General features: G+C 42.6%; 1 protein-coding gene across 6 annotated transcripts in view; it reads left to right on the top strand.

The window, feature by feature from the left end:
* Nucleotides 1-22,323: 22,323 nt before the first annotated feature.
* SHLD1 (shieldin complex subunit 1) overlaps nt 22,324-26,177 on the top strand; it is a 70,995-nt gene continuing 67,141 nt past the window's right edge. For all 6 annotated transcript variants that reach the window (XR_006729422.1, XM_045528276.1, XM_045528282.1 and 3 more), the window contains exon 1: nt 22,324-22,463. The gene's annotated coding sequence lies outside the window, so the exon portion shown is untranslated. The remainder of the gene's footprint in view (nt 22,464-26,177) is intronic.

The following is a 26,177-nucleotide window of genomic DNA, read 5'->3' on the forward strand; positions in this document are numbered from 1 at the left end:
TTAAATCACCACCAGCCCTCAAGGCTTCCCAGCATGAGGCTCCAGATGAATCACTTCCCTCTACTCCATCCGAAATCCTAACCCCATGGTATATGCAAGCAGAATAAAATGGTGGTTTTAAGTTGCTGCATTTGGGGGTTCTTTTTAATGCAGACATAGTAATTGGGACACTTAAATCAAGATTTGACACATAGATATTGAAACGTTCTCTTTTTAACTTTTTTTTTTCTTCAATTGCTCTGAACAACTAATTAAGATGCCAGAGAAGGGTCGGGTGTGGTGGCTCACACCTGAATATTAGGAGGCTGTGGAGGGAGATTTGCTTGAGGCCAGGAGTTCAAGGCTACAGTGAGCTATGATGGTGCCACTGCACTCCAGCCTGGGCAACAGAACAAGACCCCTTCTCTAAAAAAAACAAAGATGCCAGAGGAGGCATCTGATAATGTTGGAGATCCATATAAGCAACACATTTGCAAGTGACTATAATAATGTTACATCACATACATATACTGCAGAGAGAGGCCAAGGGAGCAGGAGCCAGACACATAGTCATCCTTGGCAAAGCTGCAACAGATTCCGTGCCAGCAGGCAGACGAGTCCAGAGCTGGGCAAAGGGTCAAGAAAGGATGGGTCATTCAAGTCCAACATGTGACAGCTCAGCAGGGAATGGTTCCTGGGGCTTGCCCTCTCAGTAGCCTGCAGCGCTTGGGAAGAGGGAGGAACCTAGTGTTGTTTAATCCTGGGGCTTGAATCCGGGAGATGTGGTAGGTTGCGTGGGAGGGAAGGGGAACTGATTGCATGATCCACCTCAAAGCAGAGTAACACCACCCTCCAAAGGGGCATGGTTCACTCAGTTTGTCTAGCGTTGTTGATATCAAGAGAATCAAAAAACAAACGAACAATAACAACAACAAAAAAACACAAGACGATCACGTACTGTGGATGCGACAGGCAGTGGGTCTTTACAGAGAGCAGATCTTCCTTGAAGTAAAGCAGATGGCAGTCTTGTGATTCCCAGAGTCCTTCCCAGCAGGAAACTGACGTCACATGCAGATGGGGTAACGGAGAACTTCATAGACTATTTACAAATGTGAGGGCAGGTTAAGGGAAACTAAAATGAACGGTGCGGTGCAAGCGGGCAAGCAAGAGCAGAAAGCCACGTATCTCCCAGGCCTGCAGTGGCAGTTAGAGAGACAGCAGCCTCATGCTCAAAAACCCTGGCTTCCGGCAGAAGGACACAGCCAACCTATAGCACCCGGAGGGAGGAATCCAGGAAAATCATCTCTGCAGCCTTACTCTCCTCCTGTTGGCACTCTTACTGGCTGAACCCAAAGGGAAGTCAGACAGAAGGGGCCCATTGAAGCAGTCCACAAAGGTCAGCCATCCAGGACAGAGAACAGAGTGGAGAAAGGTCAAGATTGGACCTGGAGGGGGCAAATATAAGACACCAAACACACCATGTTACCTGCACATTCAATTCAGGGGGGAGGACACTAAGGATTCCTGAAGCAGGTGGCCAGTAAGGGCCAGACATGGGCATCCAGTCCCACTGTAGAACTAACAGCATCTGCTGGAAACCGAGGGTAACCAACTGGGATAAAGCCAAAAGGCTAGGGAAAGTTATGACTTAGTGGACTCAAAGACTAAGCTATGACAGCACAATCGGTTTCATATCTCATTCATTCATTCATTCATTCAGGGTTTCTCAAACTCAGCACTGTTGACATTTTGGGTCAGGTCATTCCTCGTTGTAAAGGGCTGTCCTGTGCATTGCAGGATGTTTAGCAGCATCCTAGCCTCTACCCTTGAGGTGCCAGTAATGCCCTATCCAGGTATGACAACCAAAAATGCCCCCGAGCCTTGCCAGTTTTTCCCTGGGGGCAAAATTGTCCTTGGTTGAGCGTAACTGCATTCCTTTATTCAAGAAATATTTAAGGAGTATTCATCATGTAGCAGATACTATGCCACTGGGTCAGAGGACACAGCATGTGCCTATGGGACATGGTCTTTGCTTTCTCAAATCTCCTGGCATAGTGAGGGAGACCAATATTAAACATGTAATTTCACAAATAATTCACGGTTGGGAGAAATTTATATTCACTGGAAGATCTGCATGATCTTTTCAAGCAGATGCCAGTTCTGGAAAATCCATAGATATGGAAATACCAGGCCGTAGGGGGAGTTCTTTTTATTGACCTTTAGCTTTTTTGTAAAGTTTAAGTTTTCTTATACCTTGAATCCCAAAATATCACATACTTTGAAGCTGAAATTTAAATAACACCTGTTAAAATCAGAAAGCTTGGCTTATTGTGGTGGATTAAAACGGCTGTGATTTCCTTACCACTCTTTTTTTTTTGAGACAGAGTCTCACTCTGTTGTCCAGGCTAGAGTGAGTGCCGTGGCATCAGCCTAGCTCACAGCAACCTCAGACTTCCGGGCTTCAGCGATCCTACTGCCTCAGCCTCCCGAGTAGCTGGGACTACAGGCATGCGCCACCATGCCCGGCTAATTTTTTCTATATATATATTTTTAGTTGTCCAGATAATTTCTTTCTATTTTTAGTAGAGACGGGGTCTTGCTCAGGCTGGTCTTGAACTCCTGACCTTGAGGAATCCACCTGCCTCGGCCTCCCAGAGGGCTAGGATTACAGGCGTGAGCCACCGCGCCCGGCCTCCTTACCACTCTTATCATCAAGAGGTAACCTAATTTCCTCTCCTGGAAACTAGAATGACCTTGTGCCTGGCGTGGCCAATAGAATGCAGAGGAAGTAATGCCATGTGGCTCCCAAACCTGGGTCAGAAGGAGCTTTAATCTCTGAGAACATCTTGGGGAGGCCTGATCTACTATGTAACTATACTGGAAAGAGAAAACCTGTTCACAGGTCCTGGATGATGAGCTGTTATGTGGAGATAAAGGCCACAGGGAGGAATCCTGAGATGCCAAATGTGTAAGAAGCAGCCATATTGGGTGTTCCAGCTAATGAGCCTTCAGCCTCCAGATGCCTTTGCCCCAGCCACCATCTGACTGCAGCCACACAAAAGAACCCAAGTGAAACCAGCAGAAGAACTGCCCAGCTGATCCTAGTCAACCAAGTCTGTGAGAGATAATAAAATGTTTGTTGGTTTAAGCTGCTAATTTTGAGGTGATTTGTTATATAGCAATAACTAACTGTAACAGTACCTAAAGTCTTACTGAATAAAAGGATGGAAATAATCATCAACCTATTTATTATATAAATAATAGTTATTTGTGCAAATGAAAAGGATATTTTGATCAGGATTCTTTGGGGAGTTAATGATGGATAGCCAAATGAAACTGCTTAGGGAAAAGGTGCAGATTTCTGGTTCATGAAATGCAAGGATAAGTTAACTCATCTAACTACAGGATTATCAGGATGATGTTTAAGGATTTAAATGCCACCAGGGCATTTTCTCTCCATCTCTCAGTTCTGATTTCTTCTCTCTTCATTTTCATTCATTGCACACTTGCATTGTCCACTTGGTAGGAAACATGGCTATGAACAACTTTTCAGCTTTACATCTTACAAATTCTACTATTGAAGGGAGACAAGCAACACAGTGTAACAGCTAAGAGCATGAACTCTGGAGCCAGAGTTCAAGGTTCAAATCCTGACTTTCCCACTTGCTGTGATCTTGGATGAGTTACTTAAGCTATCTGTGCCTCAGTTTTGTTGTCTGTATAATGGGGATGCAATAATAGCATCTACCCCTAATGAACGTTACTAGGACTAAATGATTTACTATCTCTAAAGTTCTGACCTCTGCTTGGGATAAAGGCAATGAGACAAAATCTGAAGCATTCCTAAAGATATCAGCATGTCATGAGGATGATTAATGTCCCCAGTCTTCACCAAAACGCCATTGCCTTATTCATGTTGATTAACAGCAACAGAAGCTCAGGGAGAGTAAGGCAGTGAAATTTTATAGTACTCAGCCTATTTGCAGATCACTGTCTCCTGTGTAAGACTGGTGGGGCAGAGTGGGCAGTGTCAATGGTGTGGTTGAGAGAACATCAGAGAATTTCAGTCATGCATGCTTTCTCCGTCTCCTCTTTCTACAGGTTGTGTTTTTAAGTGAAGTCAAGTGTTAGTAAAGTGTGAAAATTGCAATCTGTAGCCATCACCATACAAGCTAGCCTTGCCTTTCTTGAACTACCCATCAAAAAAAATGAAACAAAACAAAACAAAAACAGTAACATTCAAAAGAATAAGTAGCTGCCATTTAAAAGAATAAGTACTTGATATACCAAAATATTCACGAGGGATCGTTAAATGGCTAATTTACTACTTCATGTTCTTTACAAGAATTTGAAAGAACACATGGTAAGGTTAAATGACTACACAGAAGAATGAGCAAACTGCTTGGTGTTGGTGTTGCAGCACTTCATTACATCACACGGCATTTTATTTTGGGGTTGACTAAATTGATTTTCTGTCTCCACCCCAAATTCCCATGTCATCCATCCTCTGTCTTTATTGTCCCTCCTCTCCACAGAGCCAACACAAATATTTGTTGAATGAAAGGATGAATAGTTTCCTCCATGTAACTGATCTCACAAAACACTCTGGCAGGAAACAATGACTCCCTAAAATCTGAGTCCACAGATATATTTGAAAGGTGGGTAAAGCGTTGAGAAAGGATTTAAACTAGCAAAACAAATCAGAAAATTATCTCAGAAAAGGGCCCGCTTCCAACAGATCTGGAATTATTAACATTCTAAGAATGGGGAAACCTCAGAAAAATGAAAGTTAAGGTTATTTTTCTACTGATTGGGTATCATTTGGAACCTCACTCTCAAACTTTGTCATTTGATTCTACCCCATCCTCCTCTCACCCCTGTCCCCCCCCGCCCCCCCAAAGCGTTTCCCTCTTGCTTTGTTGCCTCACTCACCACATTTTACAAAAATAAATTTTAAGAAAAAGACTAAGTCTATGCTTTTAAATGGGATTTGTTTCCAGGTTCTATAAAGTTTTATGAAATCACTAGTGCACTGAACTCTGGCCACATCAACTGCTTGGAAAAGGTGAATCGAGTTGGAGGAAAAAGGAAAGGCCAGCTCTGGATTAGATTAATGGGGTTGAGACATTTGTTATTTTTAAGAAACAAGCTGGAAGACTACAGACACGGTGGTGTGTCTATAGTCTCATCTACTTGGGAGGCTAAGGTGGGACGATTCTTTTTTTTTTTTAGTAGAGATGGGGGTCTCGCTCTTGCTCAGGCTGGTCTTGAACTCCTGATCTCAAACGATCCTCCCACCTCAGCCTCCCAGAGTGTTAAGATTACAGGCTTGAGCCACAGCACCCAGCCTGAGGGAGAATTCTTTGAGTCCAGGCATTTGAGTCCAGCCTGGGCAACATAGTGAGACCCCTGTCTCTCTTATTTAAAAAAAAAAAAAAAGGAAAGAAAAAGAAACAATCTGGGGAAGAAATATGGTAAGATTCAGGCACCTTGTTACGGTCATTGTGTTTGCTGGTAAGAATGCCTGCCACTTTTCAACATTTGCGTACACCTGAGTATTCTAGTTACTCTCACTGCAGCACAAACTCCTCCAAGCTTAGTAGCATAAAACAACCCCCACTTTATCATGATTATGTATCCTGTGGGTCAAGAATTCAGAAAGGGCACAGTAGGGACAGTTTGTCTCTGCTACTCAATACCTGGGACTTCATCTGGGACGACTCAAACAGCAAGGAGTGACATTGCAGGTTCGTGCTAAAATCATCTGAAGGTTTGCTTACTTGCATGTCTAGCAGTGTGTGCTGGCTGTTGGCCGGGACACCAACACGTGGCCTCTGCGTGTCGCTGCTTGGGCTTCCTCACACCAAAATGGCTGGGTTCTAAGAATATCCCATGAGAAGCTGGAGGAAGCTGTACTCTTTCATGTCTACCCTCGGAAGTCACAGAGTGTCATTTCCACCACAGCCACGAGCCCACCAGGTTCAAGGGGAGGGAACACAGGCTGCACCTGTCAATGGGAGGAGTGTCAGTTACACTGTAAGAAGAAGGGGAAGGCACATATTACTGTGGTCAAATCTGGAAAATATAAGATGCCACATTTAGGCACAAAATACATTTTAATTTTTCTCGGGTCGTTTAGAGGATAAAAATGCCTTTAGCCTCTGAATCTGTTTGCATAGTTTGAAGAAACTTAATTGTTATCCTTTTTTTCCCTGTAGACCAGTGAGGAAAAAAAAAAAAAAGCTGTTGTTAAAATAAAGCCAAGATAGAGGAAGTGAGAACTGTTGGTACATATACATGCTTTGATCATAATGGGACCTCTTTGAAACCCAGGAACATATTAAATCTAAGCAGAGTAGTTAAGGTAAGTGGGAGAGAGGAAACTTGATCAGATAAATAGCAGCCCGGGGAGAAGCTTGAGAAAAGCCAAATTTGGCAAAGCCAAGTATCAAGGAAGCAGGAAGTCTCTCTGCAGAATCAGCTCAAACTAACAAGAGAAACCCTGGGTTTGATGAATGCGGCACTAATGCCTAACATCCTTTTTTCCTTCCCGTAACCAAATTTTCTGTTGGGAAGGCTCAGTGCAACCACATTTTGCAAATAGTTCAAAGAGATTTCTCTCCTCCAATTTCTCCTCCTCTTTCTTCTGCTTTTTCCAGCACGCAACTCTATTCAGACTCAAGTTCAGTCTCAACTCCAAAAGGGTAAGTACCTCTGGTGAATTGCTGGGACAGAGTGCTCTTCCACCTCACTGCGTTTCCTATACATTTCTGCTAATGGTACACTTGCACACTATAGGGAGATCCTAACACCGCCTGAATCTGTCACCCAGGATGGAGTGCAGGTTGCAGTGGTGCAATCATAGCTCACTGCAACCTCACACTCCTGGGCTCCTGCCTCAGGCTTCCGAGTAGCTAGACTACAGGTACACACCACCACACCAAGCTAATCTTTTATTTTTTGTAGAGATGGGGTCTCACTGTATTGCCCAGGCTGGTCTCAAACTCCTGGCCTCAAGCAGTCCTCCCCTCTGCCTCCCAAAGCACTGGTATTACAGGCCCAAGGTCACTGTTTTAAAATCAACTTTCCTTCTGCTTAGGACATAATTACTCACACAGGATGTAACATAAACATTGCATCTGACCCTCGACCTAGTTAAGTTCGTTACGGCAGGCCTGAATCATATTTATATAAATCTAAATATGCTTATAATTTGTCCAGGAATTTGATGACACTTCTGATCCCAGACTGTACGAAACAGTGATAATCTTAAGTGTTAACAGACTATTCAGATCTTATATATGATAATTGTGAAATTGGGTATGCCTAAATGCTACAATTACCTGCAACTAAAAAAATGGAATACTTTATTTTTTCAACTCTGTATTAGGATATATAAATAACAAGATCCCCTTGAGAAATGTCTGAGTCGTGGCTTCTGTTTGTTACTCTTTTCCACCTTTCTCTGTGCCCTGGGCTTCGCTCTCTTCTCACTTGACTATCTGGCTATGGAGAGCCCTTGCAGGCAACCAAAGAGAAAGAAGAGGGTGAAGTTGGATTATATGTTTTCTCAGCTTCCTTCCAAATAAGCTAGAACTGAAATCTTTGATTCAGAGTCTGCTTCTGGCTTCTGGGGGAGCCCAATCTAAGGCAGCAGAGTATCTGGGAACTGCCTCCCTCTTAAGGATGGCCCCATGCAGCCTTGCTTGTGCTACCCATAGCTGGCTGGACCCAAGCTGGCCACCTGACCTGAGCTGCACCCATAGGACTCTCTCTCTCCCTAGATTCTTGTACTGGAACAGAGAGGATGTTGATTTGTGTCTGCAGAAGGCTAGACCTTCCACCTGTCAACTTGGAAGCTCTGTGGTCCAGGGTCATACTGTACCAGATGGGTAGGAGAAGCTGAGAAAGCCAGCCTACGGGGAGAGAGAGAGAGAACGAGAGAGAAGAGAATGGGCAAGAGAATCAGAGACGAGAGATGGCTTCCTGTTCTAGGGTCCCTCCCTTCCTGAAACCCTCCGAAGTCCAGCTCCTGGTCTATGAATGATGCCAATATACATGTAATAAACTCCCTCCCATCTCTCAATCTTGCTCAAGTAAGGTCTATTATGTATTGCCAAAGAGTCAACTAATCCAGAAAAGCATCATAAAATTACTCTCACACTCTCAGTGAGCCAGAAAGTTCTGCTCCACTACACTCCTTTTGTAGGAATTTCCTTCTCACAGCCCTGAAAGCACAGTGATTGCTAATCTCCCCACAGGTGAATGAACATGCCTTCCACTCCCCTGCGGCATTCATAAAACCTGGCCTGAAGACCTGGCTGGTACAGAGAGCAAGGCCTTTGTTGTCCTAGACAATCCAGAGTGGAACAATTCATTCCCTAATTACCTTAGCTGGGGCCACACAAGCTCAGATTTAGAGATAAGTGGCCGAAGGAGGGAGTCGGGGAATTCAAATACACACGAGCATGAGCAGACTGTGCTGCCAGTTGTGCAAGCTCCTCAATCGCACTTGCTATTTGCCAGGGTTGTCAGATCCTCAGCCTCTCTGTCCCTGCTACTGCGCTGCTCAAAGGGGTGGGCATAATAGGAACCTCCCAAGATGATGCTGTTACTGGGGAGAAGCAGTACCTTGACCCAAAATATCTTCTTTCTCCCAGCCTGCCATAGTTCATAAAATTCTCCTTATTGAGTTGTTCTTTTGGTTAAAGCTTTATTTCCAGAATGTCACAAAGGCACAATGCAGTATGAAAGAACAGAAAAAAGGCTGGAAGCATAGTCACTACCTGTAGGTTCTGCCACTCTGGGTGGACCATGGAGCAGCTCAGTGACCCTAGGCTTGGTCACCAAGACCTTCACTGTCACTCCAACATCCATAGACATCCATTTACACAGACCTTGCTCGCCGAGCTCCTGCAGAGCCAGGGACTGGGCCCATCTCCTCTTCTTCTCCTGGTTGTGGGTGTGAGTGTGGCCAGGGTGGGGAACTCAACATCACCCTCAACCTCATCCCAGAAAACGAAAACCCCTTTCTCTTCCCTGTCTGGGACAATTGATATAATTCCTCTAGATGGATCAGCCACTTTAAACATAGGCCTGAGACTGAGGAATGTCTTCAGCCCCTATATTCCTGGCCAGAGTAGTCCAGGAGACTGTCCTCCTTCCTATTCAGGGTAGAGTGGTGGAAGACAGGTTTCTTTTCATGCTTTTTGGTGGTGAGAGAGAGGATACAAGAAAGAGATTGGAGAAGAAATCATCAAAGGGGCTTAAACTTTGTTAGAATTAGATTCATTGATTATTTGTTGAACAAATATCTGTTGAGTGTCTACACCAGGCACCGGGAATATAAAAACAGGGTCCTGCTGTTATGAAACTTCGAGGAAGAAGGAGTGGCTGGAAATCAAATAGTCACTCCAAAACAGTGGTTCTCAATCAAGGGCAATTTTACCCTCCAGGGGACATTTAGGAGTATCGGGAGGAATTTTTGTCACTACTGCAGGGGCTGCTACTGGCATTCAGGGAGTAGAACCAGGGATGCTGCTAAACACTCTGTAATGCACAGAACAACCCCTCCATAATAAAGAATTATCTGGCCCGAAAAGTCAATGGTGCCAAGGCTGAGAAACCCTGCACTAGGGCAGTGATTTTTAAAGTTTGGTCCCTAGACAGGAGGCATCAGCATTACCTGGGAACTTGTTAGAAATGCAGATTCTTAGGTCCTACCCTAAACCTGCTGAATCAGAACTTGTGGGGGCTGAAGCCAGTGATCTGTGTTTTAACGAGCCCTCCAGGGGATTCTGATGCATGCTAATGTTTGAGAACCACTTAATTAAGGAATGGAAGGGATCTGTCATTACAAACCGAGACAAATGCTCTGAAGGAAAAGAACTCTGTACCAATGCTACTCAAAAAGTGGTTTGCACATTAATGGCAGCACCAGCATCATCAGAGAGCTCATTAGAAATACAAATCCTTGTATCCTATCCTAGACCTACCGAATCATGGGGAAGTATGCAGAGGACAGATCAAGAAAACCTCTGGAGGTCGTTCTAAGTAAGTAAGACTTTACAGAATGGGAAACTGGGAGGCTGTGAATGATTCAAGAGCTGACAATAAAGAGGATTAGCTTGTAGAGAATTAGAGGCAGGAGGCCAGTTGGGAGGCTATTGAGGAAGTTCCGTGGGGATGTGAACTAAGGCAGAGATGGCAGAGGTGGAATAAAGGAAATACAGATGAGAAAACCTCAGGAGGTAGAGTGTACAGTAACTGATGGCTGATTCGATTAGGAAATGAAGGTGTGTCAGGAATTCTTTTGACTGAAAATCCCAATTTAGAGTAGCTTAAATGAAGAAGAGTTTATTTCTCTTCCATAACAAGAAGTCTGGACTGGGGCAACTGCTGCCTTTGCTTCTATGATTCAACAACATTAAGTTTGGTGCCTCTGTGATTCTCTTGACTTTTCCTTAATATTTGTCATCTCCTAGTCACAAGGTAGCTGCTGCAGCTCCAGATATCTCCTCTGTGTTCAAGGATATAGTGAGGAAATAAGAAAGGCAGGGTCTGTTCATTTTAATAAGAAAGCAACAGTTTTCGCAAAACCAGTTGTAAATTTCTGCTTATTGGCCAGAAGTGCCTATCATGAATTGCTACAGAGCAGTTTGAGAAAATGTTTATCATTTAACATCTACATAGTAGAGAAAGTGGCAGGGAATTGGCATTAAGCCTTCCAACCTACAGTATCTGCTGCAAAGGATGATGGAATAAACTAGAATGACTCTGGCTGGAGTGACTGCGGGGACACTGGCACCATTCCCAAGGATAGAAAAGACAGAAGAGACAAATTTGGAATGGGAAGAACATTCTGGTAGAATGCTGCAATAACGCTCCCGTCTCTGAATGCATGACCTTGTGCTGTGTGACATTGCTGTTCTCTCCATCAAGAAGTAGAGTTTATTTCTCTACTTCTTGAATCAGAACTTGGCTGTGTAACTTGCTTTGGCCAATAGGACATTAGCAAGGGTGACCCTCGCAGAAACTTAAAAAGCACTTGCATACTTTTGGCTGGAGTTGGAACAATGAAAGAATTATGTGAATAAGCCTGGTGGTAGGCCATATGGGGAAGAACTGAGGTGCCCCCGCCAAGATCTAGCATTGATCACTAGATACGAGAATGAGGCCATTTTAAACAGTTGAGCCCCAGATGAACCACTGCATGACTGCAGCTGCATGAGTGAACACCAGTGAGATCAGCAGAAGAACCACACGGCTTAGCCCAGCTCAAATGGCTACCCACAGAATTGTGGGAAAAAAAACCCAATATCCTGATGGAACTGTCCAGGAGGTAACTGAATTCTTTGATCTGAAGCTAGAGATAAAGATTTGGGAGTTGTTAACACATAGAGGGTATTTGAAGCTGTGAAAAAGGAGGCAATCTCAGGAGGCAACAGCAATGAGAGACGGAAAGTGAAATGGAAGAGGATTAAGCATAGAGCCCATAAGAAGCCATTAGAGGAATTTCCAGACAAAGAAAGGTATCAGCAGTGCCATGTGCCAAGGAAGTGTTAGGAAATATGCAGATTGAAAAGAGAACATTGGATTTGGCAATTGATAGGTCAGTAGGGATCTCAGTCAGAGCAGTTTTGGCAGACAATGGGGGTAGAGGTCATGTTGCAATGAAATCACAGTGGGTTGAAGAGTCAGTGGGAGATAAGGAAGTAGACTGTTTTTCCTAAGAGTTTGGACTATGGAGGCAAATAGAGAGGTGCTAGATAGACAAAAATACACAGTCAAGGAGGGCTGAAGCTTTTTATTTCTTCTTCTAAGGCAAGGTAGGCTTGAAAATGTTTAGAAAGTCTGCAGACAGAGAAGATATTAAGAAAAATTGTAATAATCATTGGGGTTTAGTTACAGAGGAGCAGGATTTATCTTAACCAGGAAAAATGGCATCACAAAACAAAAAGAGAAACAAAATAAACAAAGAAACTAGAGAATAGGTGTTGTGAGGAAGAATGATAGAGATAAGGTTGTAAATATGAGGATGGAAAGCTGAGGTACCCATGCTTGAGAGCACCCATTTCCTCTGGGTTGTCAGAGTCAGAGAAGGAGGAGGCTTTAGGGTGGTGAAAGTTCAGAATAGCCTGTGCGGGAGTGGATGAGAGAGCTGACCAGGTACCACTGCAGCATTATAGCTCAGGTGCTGAGGTCCACCTGAGGCTTCATGGTCACTCATTTGGCCGCTACCTGTGCAGCTATGGAGGGCTCAGCAGTCTGGGTGTAGGAAATAGAAATGTGAAGATTGGCTCAATCTATGGATTTTCTTTCTTTTTTTTTTTTTGAGACAGGGTGTCGCTTTGTTGCCCAGGCTAGAGTGAGTGCCGTGGCATCAGCCTAGCTCACAGCAACCTCAAACTCCTGGGCTTAAGTGATCCTACTGCCTCAGCCTCCCAAGTAGCTGGGACTACAGGCATGCGCCACCATGCCCCGCTAATTTTTTTTATATATATTTTAGTTGGCCAGATAATTTCTTTCTATTTTTAGTAGAGACAGGGTCTCACTCTTGCTCAGGCTGGTCTCAAACTCCTGACTTCAAGTGATCCACCTGCCTCAGCCTCCCAGAGTGCTAGGATTACAGGCGTGAGCCACTGCGCCAGGCCTCAATCTATGGATTTTCACCAAATTTCATTTTCTGCAACACAAGCTCCTCTTTTAATTTGTGGGATTATATGCTGGGGCAGAGACTGTTATTTGAACCCCATTATTCATTCTAACTCTTAACTGAGCACATGGCTTCCATAAGTAAAGATTACATTTCCAAGCCTCTCTTCCAGGTAGATGTGGTCATGTGACTAAGTTCTGACTAATGGGTTATAACTGGAAGTATTATATATGACTGCTAGTAAGCATCCTTAAAGGGGCAGGCATGACCATCTTTATTTCTGTTTTCCCCTGACTGGAATGCAGATACAATGGCTTGAATGCAAGCAACCATTTTGAATCATGAGGAGAAGCCACATGTTTAAATGGTAAAGCAACAAGATAGGAGTCTTGGTCTCATAGGATCATGGAGCCAGTATATCAGCACTGGACTTCATATGCCTGAGGAAAAATCTTCTATCATGTTTAAGTAAGTTTTCTGTTATATGTAATTGAAGCTAATTCTGAATTGTCCATACTCATTGCTCTCTTGGAAAGCCTCACCTACAATGACATTCTGTCAATTCCAGATGCCTATCTCTTCCTCAGCTCCTTGTTTCAGCTTCCTCCAGATCTTTTTGAATACCTACCTCATGGTTTGACCTGCCTGTTAAAATCTCTAACCAAAGGCTTATCATATTTGTCTTTGAGGAATGTCTCCTTATATTTTCCTTCTGATTAAGTTTTTGTGAAGCTGAGTGCAGTGCCTCCTGGCTGTAATCCTGGCACTTTGGGAGGCTGAGGCAGGAGGATCACTTGAGGCCAGAAGTTCAAGACCAGTCTGAGCACAAGTGAGACCCCATCTCTGCAAAAAATAGAAAAATTAGCCAGGCATGGTGGCGCTTACCTGTAGTCCCAGGTATTTGAGAAGCGAAGGAGGAGGATCACTTGAGCCCAGGAATTTGAGGTTGCTGTGAGCTATGATGAGGCCACTACATTGCGACAGAGTGAGAGTCTGTCTTAAAAAATAATAATAATAATAACAATAAAGAAAAGGAAAGAAAAAGAAAAGAAATAAATAAGTAAATAAATTGCAGTGGAAATTCCCCAAATTATTTCCTAATTGTTTTTAATATTGCATCACTGTCATAGTGCTATTAATAACCATGCCATCATATATTATACATTTATTAATTCACTTATAAAACATTGGCTGAATATCTTCTATGTGTTTTTAAGTAATGGACACCATGGAGACACAAAAATTAATAAGACATAGGGTCTTTCCTCAAGAACTTGACAATCCAATAGAATAAAGGAATATGAAAACAACTAAAATAATGAAAATAGAAATGAGGCATCCATGTTTTGGATGCTTTGGGAAAGCCTGCAATATTCAAAATATTTTTTCTGAATTCCCCACTGTAATTTATAAGACTAGAATTAGAACTAGAGTTTTATGATTCCCAATATTCTAAACATACTATCAGATCCCACACTTGGCTGTCACCCCATGTTTCTGAAAAACATTTTGAAAAAGAGAATCATATTTATATCAAAGTTTAAAGTATAAAATTAAGGACTTTAAAATGATTACAGTTTCATTTAAATTTATTTTAAATCAAATTTTAAAATAAATTTGATCTAAATTTGAGGCATTTTAATACCTCATGAAGATTTAAAATAAGTCTCCCATATAAACATAAAATGTTAACTGTGATTAAATCATTTCCAAGGAGAGATACCTGATATCAACAGAGGACATACCAGGGCATTGGGCTGAGTGTGGTGGCTCACACCTGTAATCTCAGCACTTTGGGAGGCTGAGGTAGAAGGATCACTTAAGCCCAGGAATTCAAGACCAGCCTTGGCAACATAGCAAGACTTCATCTCTACAAAAAATTTAAAAATTAGCTGTGAATGATGGCATGTGACTGTTATCCCAGCTACTTGGGAGGTCAAGGTGGGAGGATTACTTGAGGCCAGGAGTTCAAGGCTGAGGTAAGCTATGATCACACCATTGCACCCCAGCTTGGGTGACAGAGCAAGACCCCATCTCAAAAAAAAGAAAAAGAAAGAAAGAAAAGAAAATGAAAAAGAAATAAGGCATTGGCCTTAGTTAGGGAGAACACAGAAAAGGCTGGAGGGCTGGGCTGGGCTGGGGAGGTGGCGGGTGGCCTAGCAAAGCCTATTGGCCCTCCAGTAGGGGAGAATACCAGAGCAGATGACAGTGGACTTGAGAGGTGGGGCTCAAAGAGCAAGGGGAAGGAAATATGATGCAAGAAGAGACTGGAGAGGTAGGGTGGGGTCAAATTGCAGAGGCTCTTGCAGAACACATTATGATTTTGACTTATCTTAAGAGCAATAGGAAGTAGATGAGGTGGTTTAATTTAAAATAGATCCTTCCAGGCCAGGCAAGCTGGCTCACACCTGTAATCCTAGCACTGTGGGAGGCTGAGGCAGGAGGATTGCTTGAGCTCAGGAGTTTGGGATCAGCCTGAGCAAGAGCAAGACCCCATCTCTACTAAAAACAGAAAAAATTAGCCGGGCATTGTGGCACGCACCTGTAGTCCCAGCTACTCAGGAGGCTGAGGCAGGAGAGTCACGTGAGCCCAGGACTTTGAGGGTGCTGTGAGCTAGGCTGATGCCATGGCACTCTACTCAGGGCAACACAGTGAGACTCTGTCTCAAAAATAAATAAATAAATAAATAAAATAAAATAGATCCTTCTGGATGCTGAGTGAAGAGTAGAACACAGGAATAGTTAGACTGAGAGGCAGGGGACCGGGTAGCCAGCTATGTCAGCAATCCAGCTATGAGGTGAGAGTAGAAAGAGAGGATGGGAGAGGTCTTTAGAGGGTTGGGCAATGGTTAGACCTTGAATGTAAGGAAGGAGAAGATGTGAACCAGGGCACTGGGGACTCTGAGTGCCCAGTGGATGGTGGTGTCATTCAGTGAGACATGAAGTTGGCCCAAATTTGAGCAGGGGGGGTAACATAAAATGAATCTTTCTTGAGTCCAGTTTTGGACATGTTGGCTCTGAGATGCCTTTCAAATATCCAAGTGGCAATGTCATAAAGAAGGTTGGATAAAAGGATCTAGATTTGCTTAGACATGAGACCTGGGTGGGAGATGGATGTTTTGGAGTCATCTGTGGGTTGGTTAGAACAGAAGCAATAGGCAGAGATGAGATCATCTACAGAGAGTCTATAGAGAAGGGTGAGAAGTGAACCTTAGAATCACCCGTGATTCATGGCCAGTTGGGTATCGTGAGCCTGCAGGTGAAACTAAACCAGACTGGCTGAGAAAGAAGGAAGAAAATCAGGAAATGGCAGAGACCTGAGAGACAATCAGGAGACCATTTTAAAGAAACAGTGTTCAACAATGTCAGATGCTGCTGAGAGAGCAAATGAGACGAGGCCTGAAAACTGCTCGTACAATTTAACATCATGGCGATGACTCAAGCCCGCAATGTTTTTGATGGAATGATGAGGGTGAAAGTGGACTGGAGGGAATTGAGGACTGAATGAGAGGTCAGACACTAGAGGAGAGTATGGACAATTCTTTTGAAAAGTTTGACTGTGTAGGAGGAGAGAGCTAGGGCAAAAGCTAGAGATGGGTATAGGATTGAGGGAGGTTTTTTTTTTTTTTTTAATGGCAGATACATGAATAGACAGAGCAAATAGGAAATTCATAAATAGCCTCAAATATATATATATATATATATATTTAGAATATGAGAAAGGGGGCATCTCAAATCTCTGAGGCTAAGATTTTTTAACAAATGGTGTTAGGATGCCTAAATAGCAATTTGGAAACTATAAAATTGGACCCTATACCTCACATCTTTTATAAGAATAAATTACAAATGGATTGGATATCTAAATGTAAAAATGAAATAGTACAAGTTCTAGAAGAAATTATGTGCCAATTCGTTTATATCTTGCATATGGGGAAAGCTATTTCTGACTCAAAATCTAGAAGCAATGAAAGAAACTATTGGTAAATGTGATTATTTAAAAAAGGAAGAAATTTTTGCATCGCAAAAAACACGATAGGCAAGCAAGCAAATAAACAAATGAAAAACACGATAAACAAAGTCAAAAGATGAATGAATGAGATATTTGCAACATTATAGTATTGTAGATAAAGGGATCTATCTATCTGTCTGTGTGTGTTGATTGAACAAATTGAGAGGGGGATATTGGCTAGAGAAAGAATAGAAGGGAAGATCATCAATGGTGTTAGTGTCCTGTGGACATGCTGGGACAGAGGACAGGGCATAGAAGGACAAATAGGGACTGTTATCGGCTTCTGGGCTAAACGGAGGGAAGGAGGAGCAGGTGGTCGGTATCTGGGTCGGTTTGGATGTTTAACAGTATTAAGAAGCAAGTCAGCAGCTGAGAAGGAGAAGAGGGACATTTGAAATCATCGGGGTGGAGGGAGGAGCTGCCCAGAGCCCTGCAGCCAAAACACCAGATCCTGTGGAGCCAGCGCAGTTGGTGTATTCACAAAAGAGTCATTGTGCCCCACAAGTGGCTTTTCCCTGGTAGTTGTTGAGGACTGAGTTATTTGACTTTTTATTGTCTTCTCAGGAAAAGGAGTTCCTTCTAATTTGCTTCTATCATGATGGGAACATTCCCCTCCCAATCCAGGAGGAGGGAAGAAATGAAAGTACGGGCAGCAAGAAGCAGTTTAATTTATATCACGGATATCATGTTCAACGCAATTACATTTCTCAGGTAAAAGAGGAGAACAGTGTCAGACACAGAGAGAGGCGGAGAAACCGAGAAGGTCCTGAGAGGATCGTGAGGGACAAGTGTTAGGGGGAGGCTAGTGAAAAGTTTGCCTTTTCACCTTAATTCAGAGGATGCTTTCACACTGCCTTTTGTGACATGGTTAGGTGAGGACACCCTTGCTCAGAGTACAAAGTCCTAATGCTGTTAATCTCTGAGACGGTGCCTGCCTCTCCACTGACTGTGGGTGCAGCAGGCGTCTAAACATTTGCAGTTTGCTACTTCCTTCCTCGCCACACCCCACCTCCACCCGGTGCAGTCTGCTGATTAAATAAACGCACATTAATGGTTTTCTGTTATGAATATCTCTTCATGCCCAGGGCTGGTGGGAATGGCCCTTGGTTTAATGTTGTTGGAGTTTAGGGGATGATAGATTACATGCTAAGAGAAAGAATGTGAATATGGTAAGTTCTTTTGTAAAGGGTAAAAGGTATTAGGACCTTAGGATTCTTTTTTTTTTTTTTTTGAGACAGAGTCTCACTCTGTTGCCCGGGCTAGAGTGAGTGCCGTGGCATCATCCTAGCTCACAGCAACCTCAAACTCCTGGACTCAAGCAATCCTCCTGCCTCAGTCTCCCGAGTAGCTGGGACTACAGGCATGCGCCACCATGCCCGGCTAATTTTTTCTATATACATTTTTAGCTGTCCATATAATTTCTTTCTATTTTTAGTAGAGACGGGGTCTCGCTCTTGCTCAGGCTGGTCTCGAACTCCTGAGCTCAAACAATCAGCCCGCCTCGGCCTCCCAGAGTGCTAGGATTACAGGTGTGAGCCACCACGCCTGGCCAGGACCTTAGGATTCTTAATCAGAGCAGAATACTGACTCATTGTCCTTGGAAAAGGTTAGCAACTCTGTAACAACAATATGAAAAAAAAAAAACAAACAAACGAAAAACCAGTCCTCTGGGCTTCAGGGGAAAGAAAAGTCTCGAGTGTCCTGCTTGGAAAGCTTATTTCTGCACCCAAGCGCTGCCAGAGCTCAGCTCTGTGGGACTGCAGGGCCTCAAACCAGAAGAGTGAAACGATGCCATTGAGTCGCTGGTCTGCTGTGATTGGTGGCTGTTGTTTGTGGGGAAACTGCTGTTTCCAGGTGGGGAGGGAGATGATGTTAGAGAGAACCCAGCCAGAGCTGCGGTCTCTTTACAGCTGGAAAGGCAATTGTCAGCCTGGCCTTGTTTATATGGGATATACTGACCTGGAAGTCTTAGAGCCCTGAGTCACAGGGCTGGTCCTAGGCAAGACAGTCCATCTCTCCCTCCTGAGGAGCTTCCTGATGCCCCCTGACTCCGGGGGGACTTTCTAGGCATCATTCCCAATAACCCAATTTTGGACTCACCACCCATGTGGAGAGCTGATGTGAAAGTAGAGTATTTGCATTTTCAAGCGAGAGTCTAGCTACACACTGCAAAGGCGTACATTTCTATGGTGAAACTTCAAGTACACAGAGTGACAAAGATACTTTGGCACAAGATGTTTTACCTTGTGCTGTTCAAATTACCTAATAAGTAGCCACCCACTTCACCCGCCTGAGAGGTTGGCCGTACTCTATGGAACTTCAGAAACATCTGTCTCACTGTCTTTCTGGGAAGTTCTCTAACTTCAGTCAGCCGCAAGGACTTATTGATAATGGCTACTTATAAGCGGATGTTATCAGTGGACAGTAGGTAAGTGCTTCTCCCTTTGAGGGAAAAAGGAGAGAATAAGGACAGTCATCTTGATAGCAAAGGGGACAGTACATTTCACAGGTTGTTCCCTGCCTTCAGGTACCTGATGAAATAGGTTTTATTACCTCCTTTTTATAGAACAAGACAATTAGAGCCCTGGGAACTCACTGCAGACATGAAGTTAGCACTTTGCCTGTCTCCTGAGTCTATATGGCCACCCACAACAAAAGAGGAAGCCAATTTAAGACAATAAGCCCAAGGAAAGGGATGTCGTCACATTTTTATTTTCACATCAATCGGTCTGGGGCATTTGAGTTTCATAATTACACATTTTTTCTCATTTGTGCTTTTATTAGTGGCTTTCCTTCTCTTGGCCTTTAAACAAGCCACTTTAGCAACGAGGCACTCTGACATTGGGGTTATTATAGCACACACTGGTGATATTTCTAAAACACACAAAGGATTTGGGTCACAGATATCTAGTATAGGGCTGTCTGCTGTATCTATTTTAATAATTAAAAAAATAATTTATTAGTTCAATGTGCTCTGGTTCAATATTTTTCTTTAATTAAAACTTCTATTGCAGTGAGCTAAGATGATGCCATCACACTCTACCCAGGGCGACAGAGAGAGACTCTGTCTCAAAAAAAAAAAAAAAAAATTAGTGTTTTCTGGACACTTGGATGTGAGCCATTGAGCTGGGTTCTGGAATATAGCATGAAAAATATAAACATGGTCCTTGCCCCGGAGACACAGTTTTGTGGGGGAAAACAGAAAGGGCAAAGGAATTTGAAGTAATCAGGGTAAATAGTGTAAAGTGAACATTCCTGGGAGGGGCAACTAACTCCTATTAGATAAGTCAGAGAAGGTTCCAGGAGGAACAATTCTCTAAAACTGAGATCTGAAGGATGAGAAAGAACCAAAGAAGAGAGAAGAGTGTTCCTAAGGGAGGAAATTGTTGTGTGTGTGGGGGGAGGGAGGGATCTGAAAGGTGAGAGAGGACAATCATGTAGTATTTAAGGAAAAGAAGATAGAGCATAGGTGGAGAGTTGGGGACAGTGATGGGAGATAAGGGTAGGGATCCTCTAAACCTTAAGAAGTTTGTTGCTCTGCATAATCAGTGGGGTGGAAAAAAGAAGTTTGAGCTTCAGCCTGAGGGCAGGGGAGTGGTGTGATCAAAATTTCATTTTAAAAAGATAACTCAGGCTGTGGGGGAGGTGGGTAGACAATGGTGAAGCTGTTGTCATCCAGGTGGCAGATAATGGTGGGCTGTACTCCCATGTCAGTGAGGATGGAGAGAAGCAAGAGATAGGAGAGATTTAAAAGGAAGAATCAACAGGACAGCATATGGGAGGTGCTGACAAAGGAAGAGAAGAGGTTTCTGGCTTTAGCAACTAAATAGGCCAACTCACTGCAACAGACAGAGGACAGTGGCATAGGGGCAGGTGGATCAAGAGGTGGGGGAAATGCTGGGTTTTCTTTGGGGGCAGGTTGTGTTTAAGGTGGCTGGAGGATCTGTTGACTTCAATGTCAGGATGAATATGGGTTGAGAAGGTTGGGAATCATCTGCATAGAAAAGGTAACAAGAGAAGAGAAGATTCAAGACAACCCTGAGAGAGGCCCACACTGAAGAGACAGAAGAGTGTAAAGGAGATTTAGATGGAGTTTTCAGAGAGGAAAAAGGAAAACCAGGAGAGGATGGTATTAGGGAAACCCAGAGACAAGAGCTTTCGGGAGGGAGAGAGTGATCAACAATGTTCAAAACTATTGAGAACCAGGGGGAAGGGTCAAACTCAAATTGACGGACACTCTACAAAATAACTATCCTATGCTCTTCAAAGATGTAAATGCCAAGATACAAAAAAAGACTGAGAAAGTGAGATCAAAGACACTAAAGACACATGAGAACTGGAAATGCAATGAATGATCCAAGATTTTCTTTTCCTAAATCTTTTATCATTTTTAATGGCTGCATACTAATCCAGATAATTAATTTCATTCAAATAATTTCTTTTTCATTCAGATAATTGAATGTGAGTTTGTAATTTTCTGTTTTTTTCTTAACAAGTAAGTAAATAATGTCATTCCAGGTTTTCTGTAATCACAATCTATTATGTTACTTTTGGAAAGCTGTTTTTATGAGATATAGTAAATTTTAAAAAGTGATTCAGTTTGATTGCTCATCACTAAAAAAAGTGAAAATCAGAATCATACACTTTGATAACTATGCATAAAGCTGGTAGAGAAAATGAAATTTACAGTTGCTGTGTTAGGATGCCTGAAGGTGAAGAAAAGTTAGTTTTATTTCTAATTGTGTCCTTAAATTTTCCTTTAAAGGCCACTACATCTCCCAAGGTGTCTTAAGTTCACAGGATCTGGCATGAAGTTGGCCAAACCCCAAGTAGTGTTATTTAAATTTAAAATATTCATCTTAAGTGCAGGGTTCCTAATCTGTGGGGTCTTATCCCAACATAGGCATCTGTAGGAAGCTATAAGCATATACTACTCTTTCAAGAAGAATGGTGAAATGAGAAAATAGCCCTCAGTCTTTTTAAACAAAGTTTATGGGAGGCCATTGTTTTGGATTGGCTTCCTGCACTACCCTCAGCAGACCAGACTAAAGCAGAATGGAGTCACTTGTGCTAAGTGCTGTGTAATCAAGCAACTTTGAAATGAGCCAGTTTTCAAAAAAACGAGAGATTCCAGTCAACCTAAGTATAATAGGGAAGTTTCCTCTGTTCTAACCCCATAAGGAAAGTAACTTTGAAAAGATCAATCTGCTTTTCGCTGTCTCTTTCTGCTTTCTTCAGCACTTTTTTGCCTATAAAGCCAAGCATTTCTGCTTAGCTCACAGGAACACTCATCCTATTTTTATGAGAATGAGGTGTTACCCAATTCTAGAACTGCACATAAAAACCAATTAGATCTTTAATCTAAATCTGCAGTATGTTTGTCTTTTGACAGTTTCTTTTCTGTGGTCCTGAAATTCTGGCAGTTGTGTATCTACTTGCATGCGCTAATATATTAAAATATTTTCATGCTCTGTTAATTTCTTTCTACTTTTAATGTATTTTAATGTAGACATTTAAATTTTTATGTGTTTGGCCAATGGAAAGCTAAAAAGCAAACTAATACATTTACAAAATTTAAAAATGTTTTTTCCGTTTCCTTTATGTCGATAAGCCTCCTGTAGAAATTGCCCAAAGTAGCATGTGCGACAAGCTTCATTGGGTAGGCAAATGCCCTCAGTAAAGATGGCCGCAGCTGCCTTCCATGTTCCTTGCCTGCCCACATCAAGGATGGTTCCGGTGATTTTTCTTTCAAACCTCGCTTTTCCCAAAAGAAAGATGGCACCTGCGCTTCCGGTTCCGGCCTCTTGCTGCTTCTGGAAGGTGAGTGTTAACTGGGGGTGGCGGATTTTCTCGTCAGTTTTCTGCGTCGACTCAGGAGTGACTTGGAGGAGGGGACGGGGACGGGGACGGGGGCGGGGGCGGGGGTCGCAGTGATGTGTCCAATCGTTCTCTCACCTTTGGGAAGTTATGGCGGCTTCTCCCTGCACGTTACCATTTCCCGCTGGTCCCTCACCCCCTCCGCCGCAACTCGCGGCCTCTGCAGCCTCTGCTTTGGGGAATCTCCGGAATTTGCAGGCAGTGGGTCTGCATGAGCTTCGTTCTTCTTTTTTTAAAAACAACCTTCTTTGAGAATTCGTGTTCACATACCATAAAATCTCCTTATTTAAAGGGTAAAATTATGTGGGTGTTTTTTTTTTGGTATGTTCACAGAATTGTGCATTCATCACCACAATCTAATTTTACAATATTTTCATCTCCCCAAAGAAAAACCCTGCACCGGGTAGCAGTCTCCATTCACCACGATCCCCCAATCCTAAGCGATTACTAGTCTACTTCCTGTCCCTATAGATATACCAATTTGCACATTTGCTATGAATGAAATCATACAATATGTGACTGATTTCTTTCATTAAGTATATTTTCAAAGTTTTTGTGACTAGCTTCTTTCACTATGGATGATGTTCTCAGAGCTTGTCCTTGTTGCATCATGTGTCAGAACCACATTCCTTTATTGTTGAAAACTATTCTATTGGCTAGTTGCAGTGGCTCAGGCCTATAATCCTTGCACTCTGGGAGGCCAGAGGTGGGAGGATCACTTGAGGTCAGGAGTTTGAGAGCAGCCTGAGCGAGACCCCATCTTTACTAAAACTAGAAAAATTAGCTGGGTGGTGCATGCCTGTAGTCCCAGCTACTTGGGAGGCCGAGGCAGGAGGATCGCTTGAGCCCAGGAGTTTGAGGTTGTTGTGAGCTAGGCTGACGCCATGGCACTCTAGCCCAGGAGACAGAGTGAGACTATGTCTCAAAAAAAAAAAAAAAAAAGAAAGAAAGAAAAAAATATTCTGTTGTTTGCATATACCATATTTTATTTATCTATGGATTAGTTGATGGATATTTTTATTACTTTCACTTTTTGGCTATTATGAATAAAGCTGCTATCAACATTTGTGTAAAGTTATTGTGTGGACACTTTTTTTAAATTTCAAAATATTATGGGGGTACAAACGTTGAGGTTATATATATTGCCTTTGCACCATTTGAGTCATAGCTACAAATGTGCCCATCCCCAGTGTGTACCACACCCATTAGGTGTGAATTTACCCATACCCTCCTCTCCTCTTCCTCCTGCCCAACACCTGATGAATGAATGCTATTTACATATATTTTTATTTCTCTTTAGCATACACCTAGGAGTGGAATTGCCAGGTCAAAGTGTAACTCTATGTTTAACCTTTTGAGGAACTGCCAAACTATTTTTCAAAGTGCCTGTGTCATTTTACTTATTTATATGTGGATATCCAGTTGTCCCAGTGTTGAAAAGACTGCCCTTTTCCCACTGAACTGTCTTGGCACCTTGTGGAAAATCAATTGACCATAAATATAAAATTTTACTTTTAGACTTGCTATCATAGTCCATTGATCTATATATCTATCCTTATGCCTGTTGGATGCTAATCCGCCATGTTGGATTTATGATTAACCCCTGTTTCCAGGAATACCTCTAAGATTTCGACTTTATCTACTATTACCTAAAGCCGGCCCTTAGGTCAATACAGCCTTGACTATAAGTCCTACCTTCTGGCAGATTCAGTCAGCATTCTTGCCTTTCCCTGAAATGTAGACTTCAATTATCCTACATATCCTTCCCTAAGGTCTGTAAGTCCTGGGTCTGGTGGGGTAGTAGGGTGGGGAATCCACCATCTCATCCGGCACTGCCCAGAATGTGGATTCTGCTGAATGTTTCTTCTGAGAAACTGGATACATCAACCTCTTCCTCTGGCATCTCCACTTCCTCAGACTTTAGGGGTAGGTTTGTGTAGGCCTGCTCACCACGGAACTCCTGTACTACCCAGTGTTGATTACTATAGTTTTGTAGTAAGTTTTGAAATCAGAAAATATGAGTCCTCCAACTTTGTTTTTCTTTTCCAAAACTGTTTTGGCTATTGTGGGTCCTTTATATTTCCATATGAGTTTTTGGAATAGTTTTGTCAATGTCTGTAAAATAAGCCATTTGGGATATTGATAAAAATGGCAATGATCTTTAGGTCAATTTGGAGAATATTGCCATCTTAAAATATTAAGTCTTCTGATCCATGAACATGGGATGTTTTTCTATTCCTTTAGATCTCAACACTTTTAAAATCATCAGTGTACATGTCTTACACTTCTTTCATTTAGTGTATCCTAATGTTTTAATGCTATTATAAATGGAATTGTGTTTTTAATTTTATTTTTTGGATCGCTTATTGCTATGGTACATAATTACAAATGATGTTTCTATATTGATCTTGTATCCTACTACTTTGTTTAACTTGTTTACTAGTTCTGCTAGTTTCTTAAGTGGATTCCTTAGGATTTTCTGTACATAAGATCATGTCTTCTGCGAATAGAGATAGTTTTATTGCTCTCTTTCCAATCTGGATGCTTTTTATTTGATTTTCTTTGCCTAATTGTCCTGGCTAAAGCTTCCAGTACAATGTTGAGTAGAAGTGATGAGAACAGACATCCTTCTCTTGTTCCTGCTCATAGGGGGTAAAGCATTTATTCTTTTACCGTGAAGTACGATGTTAGCTATGGGTTTTTCTTTTTTTTAAAGATGAAATCTTGCTCTGTTGCTCAGGCTGGAGTGCAGTGGCATCATCATAGCTTGTTGCAGCCTCCAACTCCTGGGCTCAAGCAATCCACCTGCCTCAGCCTCCCAAGTAGCTGAGACTACAGGGAAGCACCACTACTCCCAGCTAATAATTTTTTTATTTTTTGTAGCAAGCGGGTCTTGCTATGTTGACCAGGCTGGCCGTGTTTTTCAAAAATGTCCTTTATCATGTTGAGGAAGTTCCCTTTTATTCCTAGTTTGCTGAATCTTTTGATCATGAAAAGGTATTTGACTTTGTCAAAAACTTCTGTGTGTGTTGTGGTTTTTATCCTTTATTCTACTAATATAGTGTATTACATTGATTGATTTTCAGATGTTAAAACCATTTTGAATTCCTGGGATAGTTCCCCTTAGTCATGGAGAGTAATCTTTTTTATATGTTGCTGGATTTGGTTTCTTGTGATGCGTTTATCAGGTTTTGATGTCAGGGTGACACAGGACACATAGTGAATTGAGAAGTGTTCCCTCCTCTTCCATTTGATAGAAGAGTTATCCAGGAGAGGGAGATGCGCCCCAGTAGAGGGAAGGACCAGTGCAGCGGGAGGAAGCGGGGCTTACTGGAGAACCTGGAGAAAAGCCATTGTGCTTGAAGCAGGGAAAGCACGGGGCCTGAGGTTGGGTGATGTGGGCTAGAGAGAAATTTCTGGGTAGTAATTAATGTCTCAGAGGAGGAAAGGAAAGGAGCAAGCTTTGAGCCAAGTCTCAAGGAAGTCCAGCTGGAGATGGAGATAGAAATAGGAAAAGAGGTGGGAGGACAATCAGGAGAGTGACATCTTGAAAAGAAAAGGAGTGTTAGAAGAAGGAGTTTCTGGAAGTTCTGGAGTGGAGTGATTGAATTGGTGGAATTGAGGAAATGAGCCAATTGTAGACTCTTCTGAGAAGTT

This window comes from Lemur catta, chromosome 17, assembly GCF_020740605.2.
Source record: "Lemur catta isolate mLemCat1 chromosome 17, mLemCat1.pri, whole genome shotgun sequence".
NCBI lineage: Eukaryota > Metazoa > Chordata > Mammalia > Primates > Lemuridae > Lemur > Lemur catta.